Consider the following 19,653-nt stretch of genomic DNA (forward strand, 5'->3'; position numbering starts at 1 on the left):
CTACTCGGTCCCACCTCCAAGCAACCTAGTTGTCTCCTTCGACTGGAATCAACTAGGCAGACCCCGTTTACCAGCTAGCATACCATTCAGAATTATCATCCAAATATATAGAATGGTCATGGCTGGTACCATCATAGATGAGGGGGCTTCTGTGAGTATCCTTTCCTCTACTGCTTGGAAAGCGCTTGGTTCGCCATCGCTTTTGCCTGAGATGAGAAATCTGACAGGCTTTGATAAAGGAACCAGTCGACCTTTAGGGATCCTTCCCAATGTGCCCATAACATTGAGAGGGAAGACAGTTCAAATGAACGTAATGGTAGTCCAAGGGCCCTTAGATTACAATCTACTCCTTGGGCGAGACTATATTTATTGCATGGGAGCCATCGTCTCCTCACTCTTTAGAGTAATGTGTTTTCCGCACGAAGGAAGAGTGGTCAAGCTCGTAGACCAGCTTTCATTTCCCGGATCACGCATAGCAAATAGTCATATACCATCCCTAAATGGTCTCTTCACGCAAGAAATGTCTCAACCCCCAGTCCGTCCTCCCGATGAGCGCGAGTAATTCGGAGGGATATGACTGAAACCCAGGGGGCATGCGTCCTGGTCTGCTTCGGTAGGAAAACTTCGGGTATAGGGTAGGTTTCCGCGGGAGAATATGACTAGTCTATACCCCGTCCGTCAGTGGAAGAGGGGTTATTCTAGAAAAAGATTCTCTTGTCAAAGTTATGTGAGTGGCGCGCGTCTCTGCTCACCTTTGTTTATTTCGGTAGACATCGCCGAGGAAGTGTTTCATTTGTAACGCGAATGAGACAATCTTTGGTAACCTGTAAGAGGTAGGCCTTTCCTGATAGAACAAATGTTTTGTCTGCAAATTGAGGGGTAACCTTGAAACCATATTTTATACCTGGGGGCATGCAAACCTTTTGGAATGCAAGCAAGGGGCGGCTATTTATTTTTTAAATTTTTAGGTCCTCCCTTTAAACCCGTAGGCTAACCCTTTAAACTCGTAGGATTAGTCGTTTCCTAACTTGCATAAAGAAAGGATGTGGGGCAAAAATCTAAATGTTGCCGTTTTATATGAGACATTCTTATCATATGACTGGATTATCGAGCAGTTTTAGCACATAGTTCAAGCTCGTTAAAAAAATAAACATAAGACCAAGCAAGTGTTTCAATCCGCGTTTAAGCTCATTAAAAAATGAACTATCTTCCAGTAAATAACCACCGTGAATGTAGCATTATCAGCCATTAAAGCCTTGGTCGTGTTTGCACCGTCACCTCCACTTTTCCATTGGCCGATCATTCACCTCCATTTGATTGTTTACCCATTTTGAGGAACAGCTGCGAAGAGTGATTTCACTAGCCATCCTCGTGACACTGCCGTGATTGGAAAATTCCAAACCTTACCTGGAATCAGCTGCTACCCATTTTATCACTCGTTCCTCAAAAGATGAGTCTTCTTTAAGCTCTTTTCATCTGACTCGTAAAATATGAAAAGATTGCCGAGTTTTGGCCTTCCAGCTCGTTAAAGCGACCAGAAGTGCTATCCCTCCTCTAGATTTTAATCTTTTTGGACCTGAGGGATTATTGCACAAAAAGATCGAGCGCTTGTGTTGTTCGGCTCGTTAAAACTATCGAAAATTCATCCCTTCTGTATTGTTTTATACTTTTTCGGACTTAAGGGATTAGATGACGAAAAAGGAATTCCAGAGTTAACTTTACGAAACTTTTCAGACTCTCTAAAAATGAAAAGGACCGAGTTATCTTTGTCGTTAGACTCGTTAAAAAGATTAATAGCGACAAACTTGTCTTTAGACGAGAACGAGTTTCACTATCGCTAGGCTCGTTAAAACATAGCGATGGGTTTGCCCGAAGGGAAAATTATAGAACAAGCATATGTTATCCTCCTCAAGCTTGACAAAAATAAAGAGGTACTGGTCAGCAATGACTGGGGAAAAATTGGGAAGAAACTCAAAGAATCTTTATTGGTAGCAAGTCGCTCTTGAACATGACACTTCCACTCCGTGCCTGAGTCGGGTTGGGTTGTTTCATTCACCGGTCACATCACCATGGTCACGCCATACCATCCACATTTGGGGTAAATGCTACCAATCCATCACATAAGTGTCGCCGACATGTTCGAGAGAAGTCACCCAGAGAAGTCACCCGTGTCCCATCCACTACCATACATTATACTTCATTCCTTCATGACTGCCATACTGAACCATATATCATCAGATCGTTTTCACCTCCATCAAAATCATTTACTCCGTTCCGTGTCATTGATGTGGGATTCATCAAGGCCCTCCTTTGACGGATCGCTTCTTGTCGACACCAGCTCATTATCCAAGAAGTTGATCTAGGAACACCCCATTCAGTACTTTGAAGCTTGCATGCCTCAATGGCAAGTTTCTCACTTCCGGCGACAGGTATACATCAATGACCTTCGACCGAAAGATTTTGTGTGGTGTTCGACGCCAAGTCCTTTATTCACACCACGTGAATTGTACTGCAGTACCTTGAGGGTCATCATCCTTATCGGTGATTCCTCTCGCGCTTGTTAACAGTTTACATCATTGACTGGTAATCAAGCGATGTCTTTCCATGTTCGACTTCAAAACATTTTTCACATGGATCGACTTGTACTTCGAGTGAAGATCGAACGAGATTGAAGACCCCGGATCTAGTTTCATCCATCCGGGCTGCGATATATATTCAGGAAAAATAAAGACATTGACATGTACAACATTGCAGCATAGATAATCATCCTACCAAAAGGATGATGACTTCATCAAAATCATCAGTCTACCATCAGACGATTGTCTGTCCTGTGTACATAAAAATGAATTTATAAAGCTGAGCATGGGAATGCCCGCCTCAGCTAGATCATGAAAACAATATGAAGATAATGCATTGTATTGTATCTTATTACAGGTCTCCTCCCAGCATTGAAAGAACTTCGGATCCTCCTAATAAAGCATTTCACCCGATAAACGGCCTCATACTTTAGGGGGCAACTGTTATAGACATTTTTGTGCCTTACAGCTCTAAGCATGAAATGTCCATAAACCAAGGGATCCTAAGTCCCTAAAAGTGTTGTTCCTACCCCTAGAGGAACAAGGTCAACCAATTACAGCTTCTCCCAGAAGTTCTCCACCAGAAACTGCTCAGAATCAGTCAAATCAGGATCATTTCAGCTGCTCCACTAGCCAGCTGCGTTGCATAGCACCCCAGTACACTAGCTAGGTGCGTTGCAATGCACCTAAATGCACTACCAGGGTGCGCTGAGCGGGAAATGACAAATGGCAGTGTCATTCCGCGAGGTGGACAGACAATGGAAACTTCCAGAATCTTCCCCAATGACACTTGCCTCACTGAGTTCGACCAAAGATGAGTAAGAGGCTCTCAGTCTCCAAGTGGAAGCAAGAACTGACAGAGAGAAGCCACAAGTCAAATCATAAGCTGACTCATCCTCTTTGCATACATCTATATATGGATCCCTCATCCCAGAGATCTAGAGGCTGGAATTTTGTACATTGCAGAGAATTGCTGTTGGTTTTGAGATTGAGATCAGTGCATTGGGTGATTTATGCTTTGTTGGAGGTGAAGAAGGGATTCCTTTGCTGGGAGGTTGATGCTGGATCGGGACTCACTTGGTTGTATCTCCTCCTGGATCTTCTTGTTATATCAATAAAACTATTTGAGTTTCTCCTACATGCTTGTGTATCAATGATGTTTTGTTATATTTGCATGTTTAGCTTAAATCTGATCCTAAGCTATTTATGAATGTAAATCCATGTCTTTGTGTAGTTTTCCTCTTCTGTGATCTTGCAGGAACTTGGTGAAGTTGGGCAAGTAAGGGAGCAGGTAGCTGGAAGCTGTCAAAGAGAAGAGAGATTGGATCAAAGGACTAGCGAAAGACACAGGTTGGTTCATCCTATTCCTCTTCGTTTACAATTCATAAAGAAGAATACGAAAGTAGTTTTCCTTGTTTGTTGCTAAGGCACTATCACACCTTAGTGGGATAGGGGCGTTCTGAGTAGACACTTTTCCCAACAACAGCACCGAATTGAAAATTGTTGGAAACTCCATCTGGAACTTCGTCCCAAGAAGGTCAAAGAGGGAATGCAATCCCCTACGAGGGAAATGACAGGTGGAAAAGCGGAAACTGATGTAGTTCCCGAAGCAGACTTTGAAGCAGAGCAGGTGCAGAAAGAGAACCCATAATTCTGGTTGGGAAAAGAACAGGTAGACTATTTTGTACAGTTAGATTGCTTTGTAAAATTGTAATTACTTGTTGTATATTCCCATATTCCCATTTAGGAATTTTGTAAAGTGAAGTCATGTAAAAATCACTTATCTGCAACAAGTGTGTTTTCTTTGGCATGTTATGCTATTTTGGCTTGATGATGAGTCCATTTGTGTGGGAATTTTGGGATGATCATTTTCATTTCATCCAGCATTTCTACAATTGTCTCAAGCACTCACCTATACAAGTATTTCTATGTGAAGATTGTTTGTGAATTTGATCTTTGGAAACTATTGTGCAACAAATGGCCATAACAATATGGAAAAAACTAAGCATGTCATTAAAAAAATGAAACCAATGCATCTAAGATTACAAGTGAAGCATGAGGAAAATAAAGAAAAGTACAAATTAATGCATGGCATGCATAGTTACTTATGATTTCTAGGTGGAAGATCTAGCTTGGTTTCAACAAAGAGAAATTTCAAGGTGAAGATTGTTTGAGCCAAATAAAGATGGTCTTGGATAAAATGTTTATATTCCATACATCAAAGATTTTGTTCCTGCATGTTTAGAATAATTGCAGCAAGCTACAATTCTTGGAGGGAAGATAAGGACTTCACATAAAGGAAAGGTGGAGTACCTTGAATGGGTTTCAAAGGCATCAATTCAAGAAAAACAAGAAGGATTGAGTTTGGGAAAGTAAATGAAATTTTTTCTCACTTATTTGCTGAGTGAAGAGAGACTTTTGGAGGTCCAAAAGTTACTAGTGGGGAGGTATGATTTGGAGATAAACAATAGGCTCAAAAATGAAAGTGCTCGAAATCTCCCAAGTCCAGTGTCAAATTGTAGTGTTTTTCTTCCTAATTCCAATGGCACTTGAATCACCTCAATCCGAAATTTATGAAGAAGTTAAGATGTTTTGATGTTTTTGACCAACAGTTAAAAAAATCAATGATAGGGTTGACTGGGCTACTAACTAGGAAATCCATACAGATGACATCATCAACATACTGTGCAAGGTATGGTGTCAGATGGGCCAATATCATGCTAATACGTGGCATCACCATATAGGTTGGAAAGACATTTTTGATTGGTCGGTTTGGTTTGAACTGGGCCACTAGTAAGGTTCCACGTGGCTCAATGAGAGAGTGCCATGTGGCCCTCTGTGGTTGGACAAGATTTTGGTATAAGGGCTGAAGGGCCTCAGTGGGGCTCGATCCCTATACCTCCTACACAAAAATCCAATGTCTTATCGTTGAACCATGACTGTGGTTCTTGTTAGCGCTTGAAATTTCACCTCAGGCTGAAAAAGGTAAACTCCAAGGCAACATCAAACCACTTAGCCTCGTAGCTAGCCCTACGGGGCAGGAGAGGGCTCTCTCCGGTCTATCTCAGTAAAGATCTTAAATGGGTGAGATGACCAATAGGGAAACACTGATTTTAGGCTAGTAAACTGATCAAGAGGTTTAATTTTGGGATTTTTAAAGTTTTGGTGGAAAATTGGGGAATGGCAATTTCGGGTGCGGGGATTGGACACAGTTTTCGCAGGGGGTTCTTTGGGGCGAGGTAGGAAACAGTATTGATGCCTTTAATAGAGATGGATGGATGAGAATGACTGGTGAGGAGTTAAAGAGAGCAAGCAATAACCTTGAATTCCCTTTAAACAGTCGAAAACATTGATATTAAGCAAACTTAAAAGCAGAGCATGACAGTCATGAATTCTACTTTAACACTTCATTTGCCTAATTTGCAGAAGGAAAAGTAAGGAAATGATTCACATAACACACTTACAAGTACAAAGAGAAACACACCATCAATACATGTGACCACAAGAATCCCAAAAAGGACTGCAAAACCCTGGTCTTCCTTTGCCACAAATTGCAGAGATACAGTGAGTAATACAATAAGAGCTTCTCCCTCAAGAGTCCAACCATGAAAATGAGCAAGAGAGTAAATAATATAGATCATCTAACATCTTTCCCTGCCTCTAGGGGTCGAGCTCACTATCCTAGGAGCTGTTTCAACCAATTATAAACTAAGCACTGAAAACTAGGCAGTCAAAACAACTTGCCTCTATAAACTAGGAAACCAATTCATTCATTTAATTTTCACCTATCTCATGAATGAATCTTCCAGAAGAGATACATAAGTGTAAAAGTGTCATAAATTTACATCATTTACAACAAGAAGGATAAAAATCAACTCCAAAAAGTCAAACACAGTCAAAACTGTGTTTTGCTGAGCTGTAGGCTGAAATCCTGAGCAATTTGCCTGACGGGTCGCGCGCCAAATCCTGACGGGTCAAGCGCATTTGAGAGCACTTTTGGGGCACTTTCAGGTGTCCAAATGAGGCAAGAGTAGGCTTGTTGGAAAGGTCTGTGAGTCTAATTTCCAACCCAACTAGAATTTCTGAATTTGGTTGTCATTTTCCCCTCCAAAATTTCAATCTCCCAAGACTGCTTTCTGTGTGTCAAAAATGTGGCAGAAAGTCATTTTTTGCTTGTTTTTTGACTTTCAGGAGGCCCAAAACTTCATAAAATCTCTTGGCAATGGGTGAGCATGTGTAAATTTTCATGCCAAATCTAGAAATGCTGAGTTTTTTTAAAAATAGAGTTGCCAAGTGAAAGGGTCGCGCGGGGGGTGAGACCCGTCAAGCGGAAAAACCTGTTTTTTGCCTTAAAAACCAAAAATCACCCAAAATGCTCAAAATTTCTTGGAATTTGTGCTGGGGTTGATTTATTTAGCATCATGCTCCTCCAAGGAAGCCTCAGCCAAGATATGGAGGGGATCAGACCTTTTCCTTCGTTTTTGTGCTTTGGCCAGCCGTCTTTGGAGCACCTTCATTTTTGCCTTGCATACGTGCATTCGTGCCCAATAGTGATTTTTCATGTTCCTGAGCAAGTCCTTATCTTGGTTGGCCTTGGCCAGCAACCTCTCCAAACGAGCATTGACCTGTAGAAGCATAGCCTCACGCTCAACGGGTACCAAGTCACTGGGTCTCTTTACATGACAGATAGCGGAAACATGTGACTGCAATTGGACAAGCCTGCAAATCGGTCAAAGAGGTGGGCTCCTCTCTCTTATGATGACCGCTCTTTCCACCTTTGTGAGGTCTCCTCTGTACCTCAAACTCTGAAGCTGACTCATGGTCATCACTTTGCTCATAATTGGTTTCTGTTTCTCACATTGTTTTAGGAGCAAAGTGGCTGAAATGTACTGTTGTTTCTGCTTTGCAAACTGCTGACTAAAATGTTGTTTCAAGGGGACAAGGAGCACAAGGGAAATGTTAGGGAAGGGATATTTTAAAGGGAAACTGGGAATAATAATGAAACAGGGAGTTTAGGGAAAGGATTATTGCATATACATTATTTTCCAAATTTATTTACAATAATGATATGGGAGGAAGGGCTAGGGTTTAATTTTTCTTTTGATTTCTTGGGAAGAAGGGTAGGGTTTAGGGCTCTTTAACAAATTTGGAAGGGAAATTTACATAAAATGATAAGGAAAATGTAATGGGAGGTGGAAAAAATGAGAACAATGGGATACCTCAAAACAGCATAATAAACCCTAGCAATTTTTACAACTTCAAGCCAAAGCATAATAGAGACTTCTACTTGCAAATGGAGACCTTTACAAATATAATCATGACCTTCTTGAACTGTAACAAGCAATAATTTTTTATGATGGAGGGCCTACCTTGCACAATTTAGCAATTTGTGGCTCCTTGGCAAATTTGCTGGCGGTTTTGCAGAGAGAGCGCTGATGGGTCGCGCGCCTCACCCAATGGGTCGCGCGCCTCTGACGGGTCGCGCGCGTTGTAAATTAACACTGGCGGAGGGTGCCTGACGGGTCGCATGCCTCTGACGGGTCACGCGCCTGGTTCGACGGGTCACGCGCCTTCCCAACTCACAAACTTCACTCAAACTCTCTTGCAATCAGTTGCTCTATCACTTGGATGCATAATGAGGCTTGATAGAGGGAGATTAGGGCTTTTATAGCCTTGTTTGAATTAATTTCATATCATAACCCACTTTATAATGTTTTTCCATGACACTTTATAAACTTGACTTTTTTGGTTTCCTTTTGTCCTGAAATTGATTGATTTGATGCTTTTCTTTGATAATTTTTGCAGGGATAGCATCTGAGGGATCTTGACAAGGGAGCCAGGGTTACATGCTGTCCTTTGAATCATTTTGAATTTTTACAATTTTTACAAAATTTTGAGAAATGACCTTGGCAAATTTTGAGAAATGACCTTGGCTTTAAAAACAGGGTTTTTAAATCCAAGGTGAAAATTAACTGTACAAGATGAAATTTTTCGAAGAAACATTTTGAAAATCATCCCTCTGGCTTGCTGGGCACTTATTGACCTTCAGAGACATGACCTTGAAGATAAATTTGACCTAAACCCTAGACCTAGAAATTTTGACCTCAAGACAAGACAAGTAACCTTGAAAAAGTTTAATGACTGAAACAACTTGATCCAGCAGTGCCAAGAGGGGAATAAAGACACCATATCCTCCATCAGGGTTGTGGCATGCCTAATGGAATGCAATAAGATGACACTGATGAGACACCTACTTATGCAAATGCAAAGAGCTTTGATCGCTGTTGGAGGGCTACTAGACCGACTCTAACATTGGCTCCAATGGGGATGGTAGCTCCTTGGAGGTACCAAGAACCTTAGACCTCTGGGAGAGCAGACCAGTGCTTTATCCATTGGGCAATGGAGTCATTCAAACGACACAAGACTTTGACTCATTTATTAAATGATAACTTGACTGAAAACTGACTGAAACTTAACTAAAGCTTGACTCAAACCGACTCGATGGCAAACTGAAATAACTTGAAAAAACTCACTTAACAGACCAAACACAAATGACTCATGACTGACTTAAAACAAGACTTTACAAAGCTTTTTGAAGGGCAGCAGTCCATCAAGATTTGAAATCATGATGACAACTACCTGTGTTTCTTACCAGACAATATACCATCAAACTATATCAAAATGCCATTGCAACCAATCAAGCAGATGCCTTCTTGATTGATTCTCCTGATCAGATCTTCTGGTCAACAGTACAAACCTATCACTGGGCATCCAAAAACATAGTTGACCATATTCTCCTTCATCACTGAATACTGCAATAATCACTTTCACTGCTGACTGTAACAAATCTGCCATTGGATCGTGAAAAACATGAAGATTTGCCACTATCACCTCCTGTTGAAAAATCAAGGTGTCCTTTGTTTCAATTCCTAATCTGCCTTCATCATGTTCTTGAGTAAAAGTATGCTCATAAGCTTCAAAAAACTCCGAACAAATGGATGAGCAGATCTCTTCTTGGAAAAACATTTCAGCACATGAAACATATGAAGAATCTGAAAGGTAATCCTGTATGCTCTGATCTTCTGTAGTTTGACAATATGGTAGGTCATCTTCAAATGATATGACAACCGGATTATCATTTTTGTGAAGGAAAACATTATCTATTTGCTGATCTACAAGACAGACATCTTTTTCAACAGAGGAAGAAGTTTTCCCAACACTTTCCTGACTATGTGTGCACTGCAAATCTGCTGTAGCTTGGGCTGTAACAAGACCTTTCAAGAGATGATCTATCTCCTCTTCAGACAAAGGAGACATTGCCTTTTGTTTTCTTCTGCTTGAACAGTAATTATATTCATACGATAGGGCACTCAAACTATCATTTATTACTGAGCCATTGAAAGGAGATTCATCACTTACTTGCACAAAGGTCTCACCTTGCTGTTCATGAACATCTGAATCCAAAACTCTGTCGATGATCTCAACAGCAGAGCTCTCTTTGATGGGATTCAGCACAAGATATGCTTGGTCATCATAATTTGAATCTAGTTCTGAAGTAGTTGTCCTGTCTTCTTCAATCTGCCTGTTGTCTTCTTCTGTGGGCAGATCTGAAATAAGCTCTTCTCTTTCATCAATTTCAGCCATATGGAAATCTTCAGCCTGCTGATCTTGACAAATATCCTCTAAGATTTCTGTGTGCTGCTGAAATGGATTCTCATACAAAGCCTCCATGATCTCAACATCCATAAAATTATCATCTTCATAATATTTCTCAAGGATTTCAATAAAACTACAAGCATGCTTGCAACAGTCTTGAACTAAATTTAATGATGGATAAGACGCTTGATATCTTTCAATAAACAAGGCATGAAAATCCTTTAAACAGTAAATACAAGCAGGCGACAAACTTTCATACCATGATTGGGCTTTACCTTCCAGAGTGGCCAGGAATATCTTCATCAAGCAATCTTCAGGAAAATCCACCTTCAACTTGCGAATATGCATATGAAATCTAACTAGATGTAAAGCAGCATCCTTCTTACCATCATCATTAAATGTAGGCAAATTCCTTGACCAATCTACCTTCGGAATTTTATTTGGAAAACCGGGGATGTGATCTCGACTCAGGGGAGCGTATCTTCTTGCAATCCGATCCATCTTGAAAAGCTCAAAGCTACTGATCTCTCTGCAGTGAAGTCACCATGAAGCACAGGTGGCTGGATTCTTCAGTGAAAAGAGTCGCCAGGTGAATAATTTCAGCCTTGTCAGTGCCTGATCGTTGTTCACCATCAACAATCAGATCTGAACTTGATACATGTACTGGGGTAAAATGCAATCGAAGTGCTGTATTCACAAGCTCACGGAGATTGACTGAAGCAGCGTTTATCTACTTCCGCTTATGCAAAGCAAAAGCGTTTCGAAGGCTACCTGGCATAACTTCAGGCTCCGTCTAAGACTTATGAAACAAACACATCAATCAACAGACAAGTTTGTTCTCCCCAGTATGGTCGCCAATATGTTAGCGCTTGAAATTTCACCTCAGGCTGAAAAAGGTAAACTCCAAGGCAACATCAAACCACTTAGCCTCGTAGCTAGCCCTACGGGGCAGGAGAGGGCTCTCTCCGGTCTATCTCAGTAAAGATCTTCAATGGGCGAGATGACCAATAGGGAAACACTGATTTTAGGCTAGTAAACTAATCAAGAGGTTTAATTTTGGGATTTTTAAAGTTTTGGTGGAAAATTGGGGAATGGCAATTTCGGGTGCGGGGATTGGACACAGTTTTCGCAGGGGGTTCTTTGGGGTGAGGTAGGAAACAGTATTGATGCCTTTAATAGAGATGGATGGATGAGAATGACCGGTGAGGAGTTAAAGAGAGCAAGCAATAACCTTGAATTCCCTTTAAACAGTCGAAAACATTGATATTAAGCAAACTTAAAAGCAGAGCATGACAGTCATGAATTCTACTTTAACACTTCATTTGCCTAATTTTCAGAAGGAAAAGTAAGGAAATGATTCACATAACACACTTACAAGTACAAAGAGAAACACACCATCAATACATGTGACCACAAGAATCCCAAAAAGGACTGCAAAACCCTGGTCTTCCTTTGCCACAAATTGCAGAGATACAGTGAGTAATACAATAAGAGCTTCTCCCTCAAGAGTCCAACCATGAAAATGAGCAAGAGAGTACATAATATAGATCATCTAACATCTTTCCCTGCCTCTAGGGGTCGAGCTCACTATCCTAGGAGTTGTTTCAACCAATTCTAAACTAAGCACTGAAAACTAGGCAGTCAAAACAACTTGCCTCTATAAACTAGGAAACCAATTCATTCATTTAATTTTCACCTATCTCATGAATGAATCTTCCAGAAGAGATACATAAGTGTAAAAGTGTCATAAATTTACATCATTTACAACAAGAAGGATAAAAATCAACTCCAAAAAGTCAAACACAGTCAAAACTGCGTTTTGTTGAGCTGTAGGCTGAAATCCTGAGCAATTTGCCTGACGGGTCGCGCGCCAAATCCTGACGGGTCGCGCGCATTTGAGAGCACTTTTGGGGCACTTTCAGGTGTCCAAATGAGGCAAGAGTAGGCTTGTTGGAAATTTCTGTGAGTCTACTTTCCAACCCAACTGGAATTTCTGAATTTGGTTGTCATTTGCCCCTCCAAAATTGCAATATCCCAAGACTACTTTCTGTGTGTCAAAAATGTGGCAGAAAGTCATTTTTTGCTTGTTTTTTGACTTTCAGGAGGCCCAAAACTTCATAAAATCTCTTGGCAATGGGTGAGCATGTGTAACTTTTCATGCCAAATCCAGAAATGCTGAGTTTTTTGAAAATAGAGTTGCCAAGTGAAAGGGTCGCGCGGGGGGTGAGACCCGTCAAGCGGAAAAACCTGTTTTTTGCCTTAAAAACCAAAAATCACCCAAAATGCTCAAAATTTCTTGGAATTTGTGCTGGGGTTGAGTTATTTAGCATCATGCTCCTCCAAGGAAGCCTCAGCCAAGATATGGAGGGGATCGGACCTTTTCCTTCGTTTTTGTGCTTTGGCCAGCCGTCTTTGGAGCACCTTCATTTTTGCCTTGCATACGTGCATTCGTGCCCAATAGTGATTTTTCATGTTCCTGAGCAAGTCCTTATCTTGGTTGGCCTTGGCCAGCAACCTCTCCAAATGAGCATTGACCTGTAGAAGCATAGCCTCACGCTCAACGGGTACCAAGTCACCGGGTCTCTTTACATGACAGATAGCGGAAACATGTGACTGCAATTGGACAAGCCTGCAAATCGGTCAAAGAGGTGGGCTCCTCTCTCTTATGATGACCACTCTTTCCACCTTTGTGAGGTCTCCTCTGTATCTCAAACTCTGAAGCTGATTCATGGTCATCACTTTGCTCATAATTGGTTTCCGTTTCTCACATTGTTTTAGGAGCAAAGTGGCTGAAATGTACTGTTGTTTCTGCTTTGCAAACTGCTGATTAAAATGTTGTTTCAAGGGGACAAGGAGCACAAGGGAAATGTTAGGGAAGGGATATTTTAAAGGGAAACTGGGAATAATAATGAAACAGGGAGTTTAGGGAAAGGATTATTGCATATACATTATTTTCCAAATTTGTTTACAATAATGATATGGGAGGAAGGGCTAGGGTTTAATTTTTCTTTTGATTTCTTGGGAAGAAGGGTAGGGTTTAGGGCTCTTTAACAAATTTGGAAGGGAAATTTACATAAAATGATAAGGAAAATGTAATGGGAGGTGGAAAAAATGAGAACAATGGGATACCTCAAAACAGCATAATAAACCCTAGCAATTTTTACAACTTCAAGCCAAAGCATAATAGAGACTTCTACTTGCAAATGGAGACCTTTACAAATACAATCATGACCTTCTTGAACTGTAACAAGCAATAATTTTTTATGATGGAGGGCCTACCTTGCACAATTTAGCAATTTGTGTCTCCTTGGCAAATTTGCTGGCGGTTTTGCAGAGAGAGCGCTGATGGGTCGCGCGCCTCACCCAACGGGTCGCGCGCCTCTGACGGGTCGCGCGCGTTGTAAATTAACACTGGCGGAGGGTGCCTGACGGGTCGCACGCCTGGTTTGACGGGTCGTGCGCCTTCCCAACTCACAAACTTCACTCAAACTCTCTTGCAATTAGTTTCTCTATCACTTGGATGCATAATGAGGCTTGATAGAGGGAGATTAGGGCTTTTATAGCCTTGTTTGAATTAATTTCATATCATAACCCACTTTATAATGTTTTTCCATGACACTTTATAAACTTGACTTTTTTGGTTTCCTTTTGTCCTGAAATTGATTGATTTGATGCTTTTCTTTGATAATTTTTGCAGGGATAGCATCTGAGGGATCTTGACAAGGGAGCCAGGGTTACATGCTGTCCTTTGAATCATTTTGAATTTTTACAATTTTTACAAAATTTTGAGAAATGACCTTGGCTTTAAAAACAGGGTTTTTAAATCCAAGGTGAAAATTAACTGTACAAGATGAAATTTTTCGAAGAAACATTTTGAAAATCATCCCTCTAGCTTGCTGGGCACTTATTGACCTTCAGAGACATGACCTTGAAGATAAATTTGACCTAAACCCTAGACCTAGAAATTTTGACCTCAAGACAAGACAAGTAACCTTGAAAAAGTTTAATGACTGAAACAACTTGATCCAGCAGTGCCAAGAGGGGAATAAAGACACCATCTCCTCCATCAGGGTTATGGCATGCCTAATGGAATGCAATAAGATGACACTGATGAGACACCTACTTATGCAAATGCAAAGAGCTTTGATCGCTGCTGGAGGGCTACTAGACCGACTCTAACAGTTCTTAACATACAAAGGTCACAGGTTTTATTTCAGTCCATGTGGTTTCGACATTTGGGAGGAGAGGTTGGGAAGTTATCCATGGCCCCTAGTTTTGTTGCTAGGATATGACCACCAACTAAAGAAAAGAGGAGCGAGGTGATTAAGCCCTGACCTCTGGGCATGTGATAGCACATAGAGTCGTGGTAGAGGCTATGGCAAAGGGTGCGGGTAGATAGGCCTCGACTCACAGTTCTTGATGACCATTGTGACCATGGTGGTGGCTCTGGCGAAGGGGGCAGGAAGTTGGTACGACCCCCAATCCTATCAATTTCCACATGACTAGTGCCTACTAGTGCGGAGGGTTAAGTCAGAGGGGGTGAGTGGTTAGCCCTAGTCCCCAGCCATATTGACATGCGCGTGATTAAAACCTTCAAAGCAGAGGGCTAGGCCAGTAGGGGTGGGTGATATCCCCGACACCCGGCCATGTGGTGCGCCACAAGACCCTGAACCGACACTTAGGGGTTATGACACATTTCAACTAAGTGACAAATTGCACCTTTTTCTCCAGGAATACTGCCAGCGCCAATCAAAATTATCACTCGACAGACTATCTAAAGGGAAAATTCATTGCATAGTTAGTAGGTTTTACCAATTTGCAGGACAAATAGCAGAGCTTGGCTCCAAGAATCATATCTAGGTAACGTTTTAACGTTTTTGAGCTCAAGAAGAGCCTATATAGGGGTTTTTGGGCGTCCTGGACTCAATGGGAGCCTCATATTTCTGATTTGAGCACTGTATCATGGAATTATTGTAGATTCAAGTCCTTTAGTGCTGAATACAAAGACAATTTTGAAGCAAGATGGACGCATATTTAAGCATGGAAAGAGCCTAGTTGGAGGTTTTCTAGCTTTCCAGTTTCATCCGCAGTAATTTTTACTTTAGTAGAGAAATTTTCAATCTTTTATCAATGTGCTTATGAGAGAAGCTTTTTTCAACACTTCATTATGAAGTAGTTGTATGCTTATTTTTATTTTTTTATTTTAGGTGGATTACAAGGACCTATTGTAAGAGAGTCGTTTTTCTATTGACAATCATGACTTGTTATAGGGAGTCATATTATTGAGTTATAATAATTTGTAGGAGAATGTTTCTTTGTAGGAGAAACAAGCCACTCCAAAGTAAAAAATTTGTAATGTGCTCATTTATTGCTGAGATCAATATAACAGGCCTAGCCATTGGAGCAAGGCCTGGACATGTAGCCCTGGAGGGGTGAAATCTGTTATCACTTGCTAGTTTATTCTCTTCATGATTATCATCTTGAGTTGCAGATGAATTTGTTTCTCTTTTAAGTTCATGTGAAAACTTAACTCATCATATTAAAGAGGTTAAGAAACTAATTTTACATTTAAAGATCCATTTTTTTATAACTTGAAAAGTGTCAGAGGACGATCGGGGTATACTTCCATTTCCATATCACCTAGCTACATACAAGATTATTTTCCAATCAAATCCTACTCTTGTTATCACAATATATCATTATCGTATCCAAAACCCGCTCAAACATCTCTCCAAAGAGCTTCCTCAATCAAAATGCCCCACATCTAGCCATGCTAGTAACAATGTACTCAACCTTAGTCGAGCTTATTTGATTCAAATTACTTTCCAACTAAATCATAATGGTTATTTTTTTTCAACCATTTCGTTAAACATTGTAAAAATAATCTTCTCCATCGTAAATACCAACGTTAAATGTAGTTTATAGGGCTATTACATATTCCCTCCTATTAATGGTGTTGGTCCCACCAACATGTCATGGGATCTCCCCGGTAAGAAGTCCCAATTAGACCTTAGACCGTTTGGTGTAGGAGTCCCAACATTGGGTCGTATGGTAATGCCTTGACTGCAATTTCTCATAGAGGAAAGTAAGATAACTCTGTTGGTAGCAAGGGTGTGACAACTGCAGCAAGCCAAGGAAGGTGCATGAGAGGTTCTAACACACGGGAGTTGAGATGAGTACGCCCCTTGGAAACTTGTGATAGCATGCAGTTAAGAAGGGAACACACGAGCAAATATACATCACATGGAAGGCAAATTAGCAAAGAAATCCAAAGTGATGGTTAAACCAACAACATATTTAAGAAACATTCATACATACATACGCAAATAGCTATACATGCATGCATAAGAAAACCAATACATATATCATTTAGAGTAAACCAGATAGCATAGAATACAATACAACATATGCATGAAACGTGATAGCTCTTGTTATATTAAGAAGTGTAAGTTCCAGTCACACAATACATCCATGTCCAACCACTAGTTTTGATAGTGGGATGTTATAGCCACAACTACCTGCTCCTCCAAAGAGATGTACTAGCTCTGCGTAGTGGAGAAGCCAAGGCTCATTACAATACTTTCCAAGCTCTCTCCAAGATAGTTGTATCGAAAGCTTGGCTAACCAAAAGCCTTTACAGTGAGTTATGAGGGACTATTTATAGCAAAGGGTGGGGTGGCCCTTGACATTCCCCTTTGTGACAATTCATCTACCCTCATGACTCTTCATCTACTTTATGATTGTTACATCCAACTATCGACACTTGACTTACACTTGACATGACGTTACATTACAATGCACATGTACCCATGTGAAACAAACGGCTTGAGGAAGCCTACTAGATATCACTCTGACTTAGACAACCATGGAAATCCAACTCCTCAACATCCTCATGCTGATCGATAGTAACATATGGATGCCAAGATCAGTAGTCCTTGATGGTGTCCATGTGCCCCGCGGTGACATCTATCTGAAACCTAAATCTTGCCTCCATAGCATTTAGGTACACTACTCAGGCTCCTCTGTCTAACTCATTTGAAAGCATGTGCATCATTGTCTTCAATGCGGTCAGACCAACAACATACTTGTGCATGATTTCTGTGTTGATGGGAAACTCTGGGCTGGTGGCAATGCACATCAATTTGTTGAAGTACGAGTTAAGCTCTAGTCAGACCTGTGCCTTTGTCTTCTCTTGGGTGAGAGTCCCAATAGATGGGATTGCATGTGTGCACACCACAACATCCATACTCTTGAATACTCATGCATGGGAATCCTATATGCTAGTGATGAGTTGTGGGAGCTCTTCATAGTTCTGGATCTCACTCCGGATACGTGCTTTCAGCTCGACCACATTGGCCCTCATCATCTTAAGCAAGTGAAGTAGGGGTCCCTTGTATTTCATCGTCCATGTTTGCATGTCATCAACAACAGCATGCAAGTTCGTGAAGATACGTGCTCTTCTAGCACGTTGATGCTGCCATCCATTGAGATGGGTAACTGCCTTATGTATGATACCAAAATTGGAGTACAATGCTCGTATAACTGTGTTGAGGGACAATACTTCATATAGTATTTCCTTCTTCAGTTCAGCACGGGAGGATGCTGTCACAAACTCTCCTCCTTGCTTGGTTGTCTGTAGTTCCTTTGCCATTCACTCATTCTCGGCTATCAGAAAGTGAACACTTGAGCTAGCGGTTTCAGCATACACTCTGGTTGCATTGGCCAAGGCTTCTGGATGTTTGTGCACATCAGTCACAATCACTCGTTCCTCAACTTGCACAGGAGATGTATGATCCTCCAGAGGTGACACTCCACCAGACTGCACAACTCTATGTTGAGATTCATCGAATAAGATGTTGTACATCTCCCCTTCTGGCTAATCACGAAGGATCTTAGTGCCTCCTTGGTCACTTGAGACTTGCTCATCATCTGGATGTAGTGAAGTGGGTAAGTCGACCTCTTGATTGTGAGGCATGAGGTCGGTGTCCTGTTCCAACCCTTTTTCTTCCATGTCTGCATCCAATTTTTGGAGTGCTTGTTCTATCTCATGAATGAAGTCTTTCTCCTGCGATGGTTCACCCTGTCTACCTGATGCCAAATATTCTGATGAATCCACTACCTATACGGGTGTTGTTTCATCTATTTGCACATGTTGCACCCCTTGTTGTATCTACTGCTGCTGCACTTCCCTCTCTTGTTTGCACAATTCTTGTTCCTTTCGAAGTTGCTCCCTCATCTCATGCAACTCCTTATCTGCTTCCTCCATTCTTCTCTTGTCCCTCTGCCTTTGTGTGATTCACATGTCGCACTGGTGCCTCTTTGCCTCTATAGCCATAGCTTCTTTCTCTACTAATGGATCTACTCGGAACTTACATCTTTTCTCCTCCATGCGATCAACAATCTTCCTCTTGCCCGTGTTGCGCACTGGTATGCTTGCTTCTACTACTGCTACTGTTGGTGCTCTCCGAGATGCTACTTCATGTTGCTTTTCTAACCACTCCACATCGAAGCCAACCTGTTCATTGGGTCTGGAGAAACTGTAGCAATATCTCCATGGGTCCTCCTTGACCCAATGAAATTCCCTGTGGATCTAGTTGGATCTTTCACAATGCAATGTTGGTCATATAGATTGTAACTTCAGAGATTGGACGAATACTTCTTCATCTGTTATGCTTCGACATCCGCTTACTTGATACTCCAGATCTCATATAACCCAATCTGCAATGGAAGAGTGGGCCAAGGTGCCTTCTTCTTCCAGTGCAGTCTAGCTGCCAATCCTACTGAGATGTGATATGCTACTTCCTACATGAAAAGTATGTCCAAGGAAAACTTCGGTAGAACATGTGGAGGCTTCTCTGTGCTAAATATTTGGATGAAGGTGCCAGACGATGAGGCATACCAATCAGCAATTTCTATCACTGCCTCCATTGCTTCTTTCAACATGCAAGGTGGATCCTGTTCGAATATCATCTTGTAGACTGGGGTGACAAAATGATCGAACAACTGTGTGATTACTCCTCTGAAGCTGCATTTGGACAACAACTTGAAATATGTGTTCACAGTAGTCTCCGCCAATGACCATGCCTACTCCAAGCCCAGGAACTCCTGTCGGGCACAAATTACATCTAAGATGTAGGCGGGCATGTAAATATCTGCATGCATACCACTGGGTGACTGCCAAACTTTCGTTACTTGTTCCTTCAGCTGATGAACCAACATGCTAAACTAGTTACATGGTTTTCCTTCTCTAGCCAGTTGGTCCAGCACAATCACCCAACTCTATGGGAGGGTTTCCATGCTTTCTTGGCCATACAGTCGACATGCAAATATGACAAAGTATTGATATGCCTTCCACAGTATCTTCATCTTATAGATCTGATTGGGTGTCAAACTAAATCAAGGCGACTCCTTTACCTAGTTC

The sequence above is a fragment of the Pinus tabuliformis genome, chromosome 6 (assembly GCF_031772625.1).
Source record: "Pinus tabuliformis cultivar Carrire ecotype Pingquan chromosome 6, CPIR1, whole genome shotgun sequence".
Classification (NCBI taxonomy): Eukaryota; Viridiplantae; Streptophyta; class Pinopsida; order Pinales; family Pinaceae; genus Pinus; species Pinus tabuliformis.